The sequence below is a fragment of the Lygodium microphyllum genome, chromosome 14 (genome assembly GCF_053477565.2).
Source record: "Lygodium microphyllum isolate KBCC chromosome 14, Lygodium_microphyllum_v1.1.10, whole genome shotgun sequence".
Taxonomy (NCBI): domain Eukaryota; kingdom Viridiplantae; phylum Streptophyta; class Polypodiopsida; order Schizaeales; family Lygodiaceae; genus Lygodium; species Lygodium microphyllum.
This window is the reverse complement of record NC_141148.1, coordinates 10,998,856-11,012,268: the sequence shown is the minus strand read 5'-3', so window position 1 is coordinate 11,012,268 and position 13,413 is coordinate 10,998,856. Positions and strand designations below refer to the sequence as shown.

Here is a 13,413-nt window from a genome sequence, read left to right as displayed (position 1 = left end):
CATACTCAAACCATTCCAAACTCTCAAAAACCATTCAATAAGCTTTCACAAGATCTTAATCTTCATCAATCAATACTCCATCCCTCCTTACAGAAAACAATCAGAACAAAATAGAACAAAATAGAACAAAACAGAAGGTATACAGAAGGTATACAGAACCAATCAGAACCTATTAGAACCTCATATCTCCACTAATAAACGTCATGAACTTCCAAAACACAATCAATATCATCCAAAACACTCTCAAACCACTTTCAAACCAATCAATCATCTCATAAAATCAACCATTCAGCTCTCAAAAACAACAAAAATTAGCCAAAAAACAAGTCATTTCAACACTCAACACACCAATGATCATCCACAATAGTTTCAAAAAACTTTGTGGATTCCTTGAAGCTAGTGACTTTTGCTATATATGCATAGTGCCTCACTTTGCAGCCACTGTACGTAAGCCTATCCATAGGCTTTCTGACTCTTTCTGATCTCCTCAACTGAGGTGCAGTATGAGACTCTCCTCTCTCATGAGGTGGTACATATCTATGTCTCACACCAGGAGTCACAACTGATGGAATGCCAAACTCACTATCCAAGCTATCAGTGCCAGGTGAATCATAACCAGAAGTGAGTGGCCCTATAACATCATCAAGTTTGCCTTTTCCTTTATCTGCGTATCTCCCCCTCACTGACATGCCCATGTCAATGGACAAATATGTTGAAGTCCTCAATCTACCTGTCCAAGGACAAACTGATATAGTAGCATCTTTAGAAGGCTCATAAATTTCTACACTCTCATTTGTACTTGCATGTACATAAGTCTCTTGAAAAACATCATCATCATCCATCAAGACGGTCTTCTTCTCATGCCATGAATTCAGCTCATCAAATACTACATCTCTTGAGACTAATGTCTCATGAGTGGAAGGATTGTAGAATTTGTAAGCCTTCCTATCTTATGCATATCCAGTAAAGATGGCCTTTTCTGCCTTTGGGCCAAGCTTCTTTCTCTTCTTATCTAAAACATATACATATTCCAAACATCCAAAGATCTTAAGATGGCTAATGTCATGCTTTATCCCATAAAGCCTCTCATGAGGAGTCACCTCATGTATTACTGTTGTTGGTGTACGATTGTAAGAAGCTGAGAATAAGGAATTAGTGTAAATAATATTGATATTATACCATGTCACACTAACATTGGTATAAAAGGAGAGGGCATGTAATTTTACATATCTTTTTGACACAATAATACAATTACAAACTTTCTCTCCCTTCTTGCTCACAGCTTCTATGGCTTCCCCTTCTTTCATGTCTTTCTCTCCCTAAATCTAGTCTTTCTCTCTCCTCGTCACTCTTCTTCTCTCTCTTCTTGCAGTCTTTCTCTCTCTTTTGCAGTCTTTTCTCTCCTCTTTCTCTCTCCCTAGTTCTCTCTCTGACAATGGTATCAGAGCTTGAGTCTTTGATCCATTCTTTTCTTCCATTTTCAGTCCCATTTTCCTATTTCAAAATCAATTTCAGACAAAAATGGTATAAGACAGTGACTAGTGGAGTGCTGTAGATCATCTACAGTTATTAAGAGACTACATCTGGAGATATCCAAGGTCAGATATGGCGGATAATGGCTTAAATGACAGGACGTCATCAAATTTCATGTAAAAATGGAGGTAACTAGGGTAAAGGATGGTTAACTGGGCTTAGTTTGGGGTTAAACTGTGGTTACTTTTCAAAAGAGGTCTTCCTTTTCTCTTTCTCCAAGCTTTTGTCAAGCTTTCATGGAGTTTGCAGTAGAGATCTTCTCCTAGCTTTCAGCCATGAGGTTTTTACAAGCATTTCATGCTAGAAACTTTCTTTACTCTTCATTCTTAACAAGTGGAGCACCATTATTGAAGGATTTGAAGAGGCTTTAGAGAGCAAAATTTTCTTCTTTTTCTCCTTCTTCAAGGATTCCTTCCAGCATCTATGGTGTTTTCAACAACCTCTCTTCACAAGTATTTTGTCTTTTTGAAAACCTAAAGACAATAGGTAGAAGTGAAGATTTTTTTCAGAAGCTAGAGGCAAAAATGGAAGAAGCCAAATGGTTTGCGTGGAGTTGCAGTACACTGATACACATTGGCATACTTGAATAGTTTGGAGAGTATTGCAACAATCCTGGAGACCAGATTCACAGTTTTAGCTGAGTTCGCGGCCATCAGCTAACATCGGAGAGGCCTTGCACCATAAACCGGATCGTATGCCTCTTTCAGAACAAGATCTAGAGCTGCATCAGTTACTGCCAAAGCAACTCCCTTGTCTGCCGAGCGAAGAGCCACATCCTTCATTTGCAGTTTAGCAACCTTACGCAAGTGTGAGGGGGTCAAAGGCTCAAAAACCACAATCTCGTCCAATCTGTTCAACAACTCTGGACGGAAATGTCTTCGGCAAAGTTCTAGATGATGGAGAGAGGTCACGAAGAAGAGCTATTCCTGCAGTAATGCATCCTACCCATACATAAGCTTCAGCTCCGCAATCAAGCCTTATCAGCACCGGGAGCGAAAGGGGCTGAAAGGAGGGTGCTACTTTCAGGCAAGAAAAGCCGTTCCAGAATCGGCACAACGAACAGGAGAGGGAGAATTCCGAATGGGAGAGACACAGAAACGACACAGTTCACACAGAGGGAGGGCTGGGAAGCTGTATGCCATATATTTCTCCTAAACAGCAACCTCCACTGAAGAAACAAAATAATACCACAGCATTAAGCAGTCATGGAAAAGTTAGTGACTTTCCATTTAACAATGGAAGAGAAATGGTGTAGCCACTAAGAGCTTCTGCAGGTGATATTTTCTGAATCACTATCAGGTTTTATCTTGATCGATAGAACCTCTTCAACAGTTGATGTCTTTCCACCAGCACCCAACACATTTCGAGATATTTTCATTTTCCTCACAGATCCATTGTAGAGCTCTTCCAAAGTACAGGGTAACTTGTTTTCCACAACTGATACTTTCCTAAGACCATTTGAGCTTCCCTCATTGAAATTGAAAACATTGTCAGTACCATATGACCCATCAGGAAATGGGGAACGCGTGCTCTTATTCCTACTGAAGTAAGAATTACCATTCATGCCTGAAAAATGACCTGATGCTCCAAAAACTTCCAAGAAAATGTCTTCAGCATTCCTCGGATTAAACCTGAAGGAGCCATTTGAATACCCTCCAGCAGTATCATCAGGAGAAGGCATGTCCTTTAGGCCTTCCCCTCCATAGCGGTCGTAGATTGATCTTTTTTTAGTGTCACTCAAAACCTCAGGAAGAGGAGTTGACACGCTTTTCTGCTTAGCAGATTTTAGCAGTGTGGCAAAGGCATCAACTGGACTGACCAATTCTGAGGCAGACATTTCAAGGAAAGACAAAGCAGAATCTGTCAGCTCCTGACAGCAAGTAAGATCAAGTTTTCGAAGCACTTGGCAGCTAGCAAGGGCAGCAGATAAGCCAGTATCTGTGACACATTTGCATTTGCTCAGGCTCAATTATTTCAATGCTTTGCAACCTCCTCCAAGCAATGACAAGTCAGCTGCACCAACATCACAGTCATCAAGCATAATTGACTGTAGGCCTTCCAATTTCCGAATGCTCTGGAGCAAAGCATCAGTTTTTACTGGAAGGGAGTAAGAGAGTGAGAGATGTTGTAGAGTAGCAAAGCCATCAGCAAGGCCTACCAGGCCACCATAACTAACACTTTGACATCTTGATACATCTAGCATCTGTAATGTTTTGCAGCCATGTTTGAGGTGTGCCAAGCCTTTATCATCAATGTTGTGGCAAGAAACCAAACTCAAGAGATTCCAAGTGTTTGAGGTTCTTAACAAATGCCAAGCCAATGTTGCTGATCTCTATGTAAGGCAGGTCCAGGCTCCAAAGCTCCTTGCAATTAGAGCCAATAGCAATCGCGGTCCAGTTTGAAATCCCTGAACACCACCTCAAGTTCAAGTGTAGCAGCCTTCCGCAAACTGTGCTTGCTTACAAAGTGCATTCAAATAATAATAATTTGAGAAAGAGCTTAAACCAGATAAAGCTAAAACACTTTCAATCCTTTCAATTGAAGAAGCCCTTGCTGCATTACTAGCGTTTGCTGTAACCAAGGGTATTCACAAGCATGCAGTCAATATCAGCGACCAATTCCACACCCATTTCGGGCCCGTCAAATTGAACCCTGCACTTGTTCCAATCAACTGATCAATAAGAAATCCCATGTAATTCTTCCATCTACAAGGGAGTGGTCACGGCTGCCATCACTTTCCATTGCATTAGACTGTCTACCTTGAAATCTATATGTACCCTGGGGGAACCACATGCTATTGGTAAAGTGGCTGAGTGACCACACCCCTTCATCTACTATTGTAGCAATTGTTGTGGTGTTTGTTGGGGAGCATACAGTTGGATTCTGGGCTCAATTGCTGCTGTTGAGCTTAGGAGCAGGGTAGTCAGAGATTTGTCTTTTGGTCTGCATGTGTTGAATCTCAGGGCAGGGTATAGTTGAATATATCTGCTGGTCCTGATTTGAGGACTGTGTATTTTGGGAGTATGCATGTCAGATGAGTGAAACTAGAATTGTAAGGCAAGGACAGGAACAACATATCTCTTCAACTTGACTGCAATGGCAGCTGAGATCAATAGCTCTAGCTCTAGTGAAGAAGGTTGGCTTCAAATATAGGCTAAAATTGACAAACTTGGAGTTTTAATTGATCAGTGTATTGCTCTTATGAAGGCGGTTATGGAAAAAAAAAAAACTTGAATCAAATGCTTCTGCTTATGGCCAACATGTATATGTTGATGGTACACTTGAATCAAATGCTTATGCTTATGGCCAACATGTATATGCTGATGAGTATCATTCCATTGAGCCTTGGCAGCAGAATGACTATTATGGTCAACATGCTTATGCTTATGAGCATCCACCTCTTTAGAAACATAGTTATGATTATACTTGTGAGGCTCTCTTAGTTGAGCAGCCCAGTTCTTATGGGTGTGACAAAAATGGTTATGCTTATTAGTACCCTTCTAGCTTTGATCAACAACAAGCAAGTGATTATGACCGACATCATGCCAATACCTATCCTCATGGACTTGCCAATCATCATACTTATGGACAGCCTAGGATGCAAGGACATCATTGTAATCATGTTGGATAGTCATCATGCAATCTTGGGCAGCATGTTTATGGGCAACAATATGACCAAAGTTTTGGTAGTAGGCAACAGCAAATAGATGTATTTGGATAGCAGCATGAACATTTTTGTGACATATATTCTCATAGAGATTATGGAAAACATGACCAATGCTGTGGGATCAATGATCAAAGGCAGCATGCTTATGTATATGAGAAGCAAACATCAGTGGAAGCAAATGCATATGCTCAACCAAACTATCCCTCTGATGCGTAGCAGGGCTATTATCACCATATGCAATATGGACAGAATGAGCACTATGGTCATGAGTATGGACAGCCATCTGTTGTACATGAGCAGCAAGATGACTATGAGCAGCATGTCAGAACTATTATAGAGCTGACCAATGGTGATGAGCAAGTGTGTAAATTGCTATCTAAGGCTAAACGCGTTAGACACCTTACTAGTGATACGATACGGGAACTGCATGTTGCGGGCTTATGCTATCGATGTGCTAAGCCACTATCTTGTAATCACCAACCCACATGCAGGGCAAAGACTGCCAAAATATTTTTGGTATTTGAATATTATGATGCAAAGGATGGAGAAGATCTTGTTGAAGACCATTTTGGTATGGGTCCACAACAAGAAGCTCACTTCAAGAAAGCAGATCATGGGTAGCATGTGGATTTGGATGATCATGATGCCATGCGGGAGCCCCGTCAGTCCACAGACCTGCAGTTTAAATGCTTGGACATCACTAAGAATGCAGGGTCCATGAATATATAGCACTTAGAGGTTGATGCAGTCCATGTAATGGTGACTTCAGTCTCATATGCTTTAGTCATACAGAGCATGGTGATGCCTGAGAGGCTTATGGAAGAGTTAGTGAATACCACCATGATGATCATGCTTCCAGCTGTACTTGACTTTGACCTTATGAAATTTGATCCAATGCATGGCAGCGATACCACTTTCCCTTTTGATCCGGGTGGCTACAGGCTAACCTTAACCCTTTGCATAGACTAGTACTGCTCTTGAATATTAGGTAATCTTTCCTTTAACCACTTGTAATGTTGTACAGAGTAGTACTCTGCAGCCCACTACTTGGCTATACCAATAAGTCCCATCTTTGTTTTTGAGGACAAAAACTTCATTTTGAGTGGGGATGGATTGTAAGAAGCTGAGAATAAGGAATTAGTGTAAATAATATTGATATTATACCATGTCACACTAACATTGGTATAAAAGGAGAGGACATGTAATTTTACATATCTTTTTGACACAATAATACAATTACAGACCTTCTCTCCCTTCTTGCTCACAGCTTCTATGGCTTCCCCTTCTTTCCTATCTTTCTCTCTCTAAATCTAGTCTTTCTCTCTCCTCGTCACTCTTCTTCTCTCTCTTCATGAAGTCTTTCTCTCTCTTCTGTAGTCTTCTCTCTCCTCTTTCTCCCTCCCTAGTTCTCTCTTTGACAATGATTGATGACATAGACAGCAGTCATTATAACCTTAGCTCAATATGCATTTGTTAGGCTCTTCTCATTCAACATGGCTCTAGCCATGATTCCATGATCACCTTGTTTTTCCTTTCTGCCACACCATTTTGTTGTGGTGTGTACCTACAAGTCAATTGACTCTTTATCCCATGGATTGCCAAGAAATGGTCAAAGTCTATAGAGACATATTCTCCAACACTATTAGATCTCAAGCATGAGATATAGCAAGTCAATTCTTTCTTCACATGTCTCTTGAAGTCCTAAAAAACATCCATGACACTACTCTTGTGCTTCAGCACATACAACCATGTGTACCTACTATAGTCATCTATGAATGACACATAGTAGCGTGATTTCCCAAGAGATGCATTCTGTGAGGGTCCCTATAAATTAGAATGTACAAGTTGTAATGGTCTAGTAGTGGTGCTTACATGCCTCATAAATGGAAGCCTTGATTGCTTTCCAAATTGATACAACTAACATACATGTCCCAATTCCATGTGCTTGAACTTAGGGATTCCAAGTACAACTTGCTTATGTTGCATATTTTTCAGCTTTTGAACATTTACATGACCAATCCTTTTATGCCATATCTCAATGTCCCTTATCGCAGCATTGTCATGTGAATACATAGTAGCATTCAAGGCTAGAATTTTTGTATCCAATGTAAACATCCAGCTATTTCTTTTGCCTTTAGCAATGATTTTGCATCCTTGACCATACTCTTCAATGTAGCATCGTTCTCTATTGAATCTAACTCTTAGATTACGTTCAACCATTTGTCCCATAGAAAGTAAGTTTTTGGTAATGGAGGGTACATGTAACACATCATATAGACTCTTTTTCTTGTCACCATGCATCATCAAAGGAAAAGTACCATGCTGCATATCATCCCCTGTGTAAACATATCCATGAGCACCTTCTTCTACCAATGTGTAAAACCACTCTCCATGAGGAGTCGTGTGATTAGATGCCCCTGAGTCTATATACCATACATCGTCTGTTTTGCCTTCTGTAGGCAACCCCTTCTTCACATGTTGCATAGCAAACAACCTGTCATCCTCTTGCATACTAGTAGAAGAGGCATAATTACCATGTTGCCTTCCTCTTGCTCTCTGATCATTCTGCTTCTTGCAGCAATCTTTAGCTACATGCCCATATTTGCTACAACAATGACAATCTTTATTTGCATTTGATTGTTGTCCATGACTCATTTGGGGCTACTGCCAAGTGTCTCTTCCTCTAGATGAGTAACCCCCTCTTCCATGAGCATTAGAGGCACCTCTATATGCTTGAGGCTACCTATTTTTCCATCTAGTACCTTTTTGTCCATGGGCTGCATATGCACTTCAAGCCCCTCTTCCTCTAAAGTTTGATCTTCCTCTTCCAGCTCTACCCCTTTAATTTGAGTAGAAGACATTGTCCTTGCTATTTTTAGACCCACTAGAACTTGTATTAAGTCCAAGTTTCACATCTTCATGCAAAAGAAGTGCCACAAGTTCATCAAAGTCAAGTTGCTCCTAACGCACTGATATGGAAGTGTCAAACTGCTTGTACTCCTCTCCAAGACCATGGAGGGTAGTGGCCACCAATTCATCATCCTCAACTTTAGCTCCAATTGAGCCTAGTTTCTCTACAATAGTTCTAATCTCACTCACATAGTCTTCAATAGACCTTCCATTCCTGGATATGTGGCTGAATTTTTGCTTCAATTGTGTCTTTCTTGCATGAGTGACATGGCCATAATTCTTCATCAACAAGTCCCAAGCTACTTTTGGTGATGTACAATTTGGAATTTGCGTAGCTTTTGTGTCAGACACATATAAGGACAACCAATGCAAGACCTTACTAACATTTTCCAACCATGGCGTATGTGCTTTTAATTGATCCTATGTTGGAGGTCCATCCTCCGGTAGCTTGGGCTCATCTTCAAGACATGTGACTAGATCCCAATAGCCTCTTCCAATAAAAAAATTTGACATCTTGAACTTCCATAAAACAAAGTTGTTGTAGTCCAACTTCTCACCTACTATCTAGATAATAATATCCTTCTCTCTTATGTTTGCCATTCCAAAGTCTTTAGCTTTGCAAAAACCATATTTGATGTGTAGATTGAATTTCCCCAAAATGCCAGCACAGGCAATGCACTTTGATGACCTGTAGTGCAACCAATTTTAGTGAAAATTTGTAGCGATAACCACTATTGCATTCTCAGCCAATACATGAGCTTTGTTCCCAAGTATGTGTATGAGACATACATTTATCTGAACACTTGTACTTGTCCAATTTAGAGTCAAATAGCTCCAACAACAACCAGTAAATTTATGCTCAAATAGCTTGCAATCTTCTTGGCACCACAAGAGAAAGGGTACCTTGTTCTAAACAACATGTTCAAGTACCTAGATGGGGAGGCACAACCTCCACAAACTATCACTCCTTTGACCAACGAAAATCCAGACCCCAAGTATCCCAACGATTATTGTTATAAAATGGATATCTATCTGCATAGGAGCAATCTCCCACGAACAAAACAGTCTGCCTTGTGCTATGAACATAGTGCTGCAAGGTTCTATTAGAATCACTAGTTTGCCCAAGGTCTCCTATGACTCCAAACGTGTATGGAACATCCATGCCAAGCTTTGGTGGTGTCACAAACCAGAACTCTCGTGATGCATTTCCTTCTCCAAGCTTGTAAAAGTACTTTGTCTCAAAATCTGTAATTGAAAGAAGTGTAGATAGTGGTTGATTAGACCTTATGAGGTGTAATTAGTGCAATTACAGTGTTCATACACCACTCCATACAGAAGTAAGGTAACCTATATGTAACCATAGTTGAGTTAGTGTGACCCAAACCTTATTCAACTAAGGTAATAAAATTGAACCAAGGTTCATGAGCTTGACTCTCAACAAATGCACACAGTACACCTAGTCCAACTAAGTGAGACAAGATGCAAGGCTTACCGCAATAGACCTAAAGTGAACTAGTGTACTCAAGGGTACCCAAATGCACATGCATATGCTTGTGCCCACGTGTGCACACTGGCATACTGTAAGGTGTCCCTTCTTCTCTACTCCTTTCCTTTGGACCTCCATTGAAACCAAGGTGGGCATGGATTATTTTTGAGACAGAGGAGAATCTTGCAAGTGCATGTGGGAGTGGCGCAATGTGGTCATTATCTTTGCACTTGGGATCTTAAGTGAATTCAAGTTGACAATGAGTGCACTAAGTGTGTGAGTTAAGTGCAAAAGGTTATGCAAGGCTATGTTCAAGAATGGGATAGGGCACAAGTTATGTGTACTAAGGTAGCACACTAGTATGCAACAGTTGGTCTAGTGCATATAGCAGTTCACTAGAGTCAGAAGCTCATGTGCTAGTGTGAGTGCAAGTGAGTACTCTAGTATAGTGCACTAGGCATAGTGCACTAGGGTGAAATTAGTACACTATGGTGTGCAAGAGTGCTATGGGTTATGTCAAGGGATAGGTTTCATGCAATTGCAAGGTCCTAATGCACAATGTGCCAATGCACATGCACTCAAGTGCACACAAGTGTACTCAAGTATGTGCAAGTGTACAAGGTTGCACCACTAGGTAAGGCAATTGCATGTACAAGGTCTCACTATCTTCCCCTACTTCTCCTCCAAGCCTCACTTACACAAGGTGGGCATGGGTTATTAAAAGAGAGAGAGGTGCAACATAAGTGCACTAGTGATGCAATAGAATGCAATGTCTCAATGTGAGGTGCACTAGAATGAAAATGTGGTTATTTCCATTGTGTGGGTGTGTGGAGAATGCAAGTGCAAGAGGTGCTTTGGATTATGGATGAAGCACAAAGCGTAGGTACATGAGGGTATACATAAGAGTGCACAGGTGTGTTAGTGCAAGTGCTAGTGTGCCACAATGCATGAGAGCACATGCAAGTGCACAATAGTTCATAGGGGAACACACAAGTGTACAAGTGTACTCAAGAGCGCACAAGTGGATACATAAGTGCACTAGGGTACAATGTCTATTCCTTTGACTTACTATGAGTGCTGACAATATACGAGTGTTCTGAGATGTCTCTTTTCTTGCTCCTTTAGCTTCTCATCCCTCCCTTGCAAATAGGGTGGGCATTTGACCAAAGAGAGGAAAGAAAAAAGAGACTCATTGCAAGCCCAGTCCATGGTATGCACTTAAGGTTGTGCAAGTACATAGTGGTGTGCAATTTTTAAGAGATCTTGATGTGCCAAGGGCATGGGCTCATGAGTGCATGTAGTGCATTTGTTTGTGTATGTTTGTTTATGTACTTGTATGTCAATGCTAGTGTGCACATGTTCTAATGTTAGCCCACAAAGTGAAGGTAGACACATAGTGGTGTGTACTAAGCAGTGAAAGTAGGCAAAATTTCCAGTGTTAATAGTAAGACAAAATGCCACAAAATAGTGAATTAAATCAATAAATACATACAAAGATGGAAAAAGTAAAGAGAAGTGCAAATCAAGGGAAGGAAGGCATATAATAATTTTCAGTCAAAGCCCACAATCGTTCAATGAATTGGAATATTATTTTGAAAGCTGAGCGCTCATGCAAGTTGTAAATTTTTTTGCCAAGTAAAAATACTTGTAACTTGGTAAGAGCAATGGCACTAGATTTTATTTACTTTTTTGATAATCGATGTAATCTAATATATATGCATAAATTGAGAGAGACTAGCCAAGAGCCAAAGAGAAGAGACGAGTGCCTAACTTAACTAGAAGCCCAAATTCTAAATCCCATGTATAAAAATATAAATGTAAATATATAAGCTCATTCCTATGGTGCACAAAATTGAGAGCATGCTTCTTGTTCTTACTTCTATTCTATTTATTTTGCTCTATCTTGTGTGTGTGTGTGTGTGTGTGTGTGTGTGTGTGTGTGTGTGTGTGTGTGTGTGTGTGTGTGTGTGTGTGTGTGTGTGTGTGTGTGTGTGTGTGTGTGTGTGTGTGTGTGTGTGTGTGTGTGTGTGTGTGTGTGTGTGTGTGTGTGTGTGTGTGTGTGTGTGTGTGTGTGTGTGTGTGTGTGTGTGTGTGTGTGTGTGTGTGTGTGTGTGTGTGTGTGTGTGTGTGTGTGTGTGTGTGTGTGTGTGCGTGCGCGTGCTCCTTTCTAATGTGTGATCTTGCCTTCTTCTCCTTCTTGGTGAGAGGTGGATTGGATGAGAGATGGAGTGCTTGTTGTTGATTGGATCAGTAGCTATGGAATAGAGGATGTGAACCAAGTACCATCACATGGATCGTGGAGCCACCATCGAGCTTTCACTTTGCGGCTTTGAGGAGAAGGTAAGGTGTTGAGTTCACTACAACCTCAACATTTTTTTCATTCTTGCTTTTGTGTAGTTTGAGAGAAGAATGGATAGATCTACAAGCTCATAGAATGTAGAGGCTATGTGAGCAATAGTTGTTACCAAGTTGGATGAAGCACTTAAAATAATAAGTATTTTTTCAAGATTGGCAATCAAGCTTGCAAAATCTTTGATGTTTTGGTTTTGTTGCTTGGATAAACAATATTATTTATGAAGGAAAACATTCCCTTTAATATGCATTGGAATAGGAGCACTACTTTGAAATGGAATAGGAGCATGGACTCCGAAACAAATTAGGAGTGGAGCTCAAAATGATTGTGTGCTAGAGTAGGGCGAATGGTTTAAATAAGAAAAAACATTTAAAAATATAAAATGTAATTAGTCTCTATGTTATATCCTATGGGGAAGATAAGGGGCTTGCTTGTGAGTCTAAGCAAGGGGCTTGTAGAAGCAAGGTATTTGAATTTCCTATAGCCCTCTCTACATCTAAATTTTTTTGTGAACAAAATGCTTCAAAAATATTTGGGCACATTTCAAAATTGGATTTTTTATAAACTTGAAAAAGCAAGTTAGTTCACACAATAAGGCAGGAAGGAAGGAGACAAAGAGAGTTTACAAGAGAGGAGGAGAAGAGACTAGCAGGGCCCAAATTAAGGTGTCGAACATCATTGACTAGGCCTAAAGGCCTTGGCTTTGACTTGGCCTATATAGCTAAGGCCTCGATCATCTTCATCTTCATCTTTCCCCCTTTGAAACATAGCCCTACTCATCCCCTCTTGGCTAGCACTATCTATGCCTTCATCTTTGTTTTCTCAACAATCCTCAACCTAAAATAGCCTCTTTGGCCATAAGCCTTCACAATTCAGCCATAAGAGGTCTCATCTACAAGTTCAACCATTTATTATCTATTCAAACTTTGGCTCACCTAATCAACCCATAGATAGGTTAATAAGCTATGACTACTAGTAGGCTTGCAAACCATTGCCCCCTCGGCTACTAGTGGACCATTTTTTTGCTAGGCCATCACTTTGGCCATTAAGGCTTGTACCTAGGCCTTTAATTGAGAACATTGGTTTTTTTTTTTTTTTGGGCAATTCATCCATGAAGGATTATGGAAACCCTTTAAGATTTGACCATTGGGCCTTAAGGCCAAACATATTCAATTGCAAGGCCATTTTTTGTTGCCTAACTAATTCGACTTGGATTGGGACCAACCTCACAAATGACACTACCTTGGTACCCCCTTAATCCATGATGGCCTTTCACGATACTCAAATTTCAGGAAAGGATATTTCCTCTTTGTACTACATTGACCACTCCTTTTGCATGCACAAAGACATGCATGTTTCTCACATAAGCATCAAAATCCCCCCATGGCATTGTTGTAGCCACATACATAGAGGTGGCACGATGTTGATGATAGCACATTGTGGCATGCTATTCATCACATTGGT

General features: G+C 40.5%; 1 pseudogene; it reads right to left on the bottom strand.

Moving 5' to 3' along the window:
- Nucleotides 1-2,736: 2,736 nt before the first annotated feature.
- Nucleotides 2,737-13,413, bottom strand: part of LOC148025322 (uncharacterized) — a 46,314-nt pseudogene continuing 35,637 nt past the window's right edge.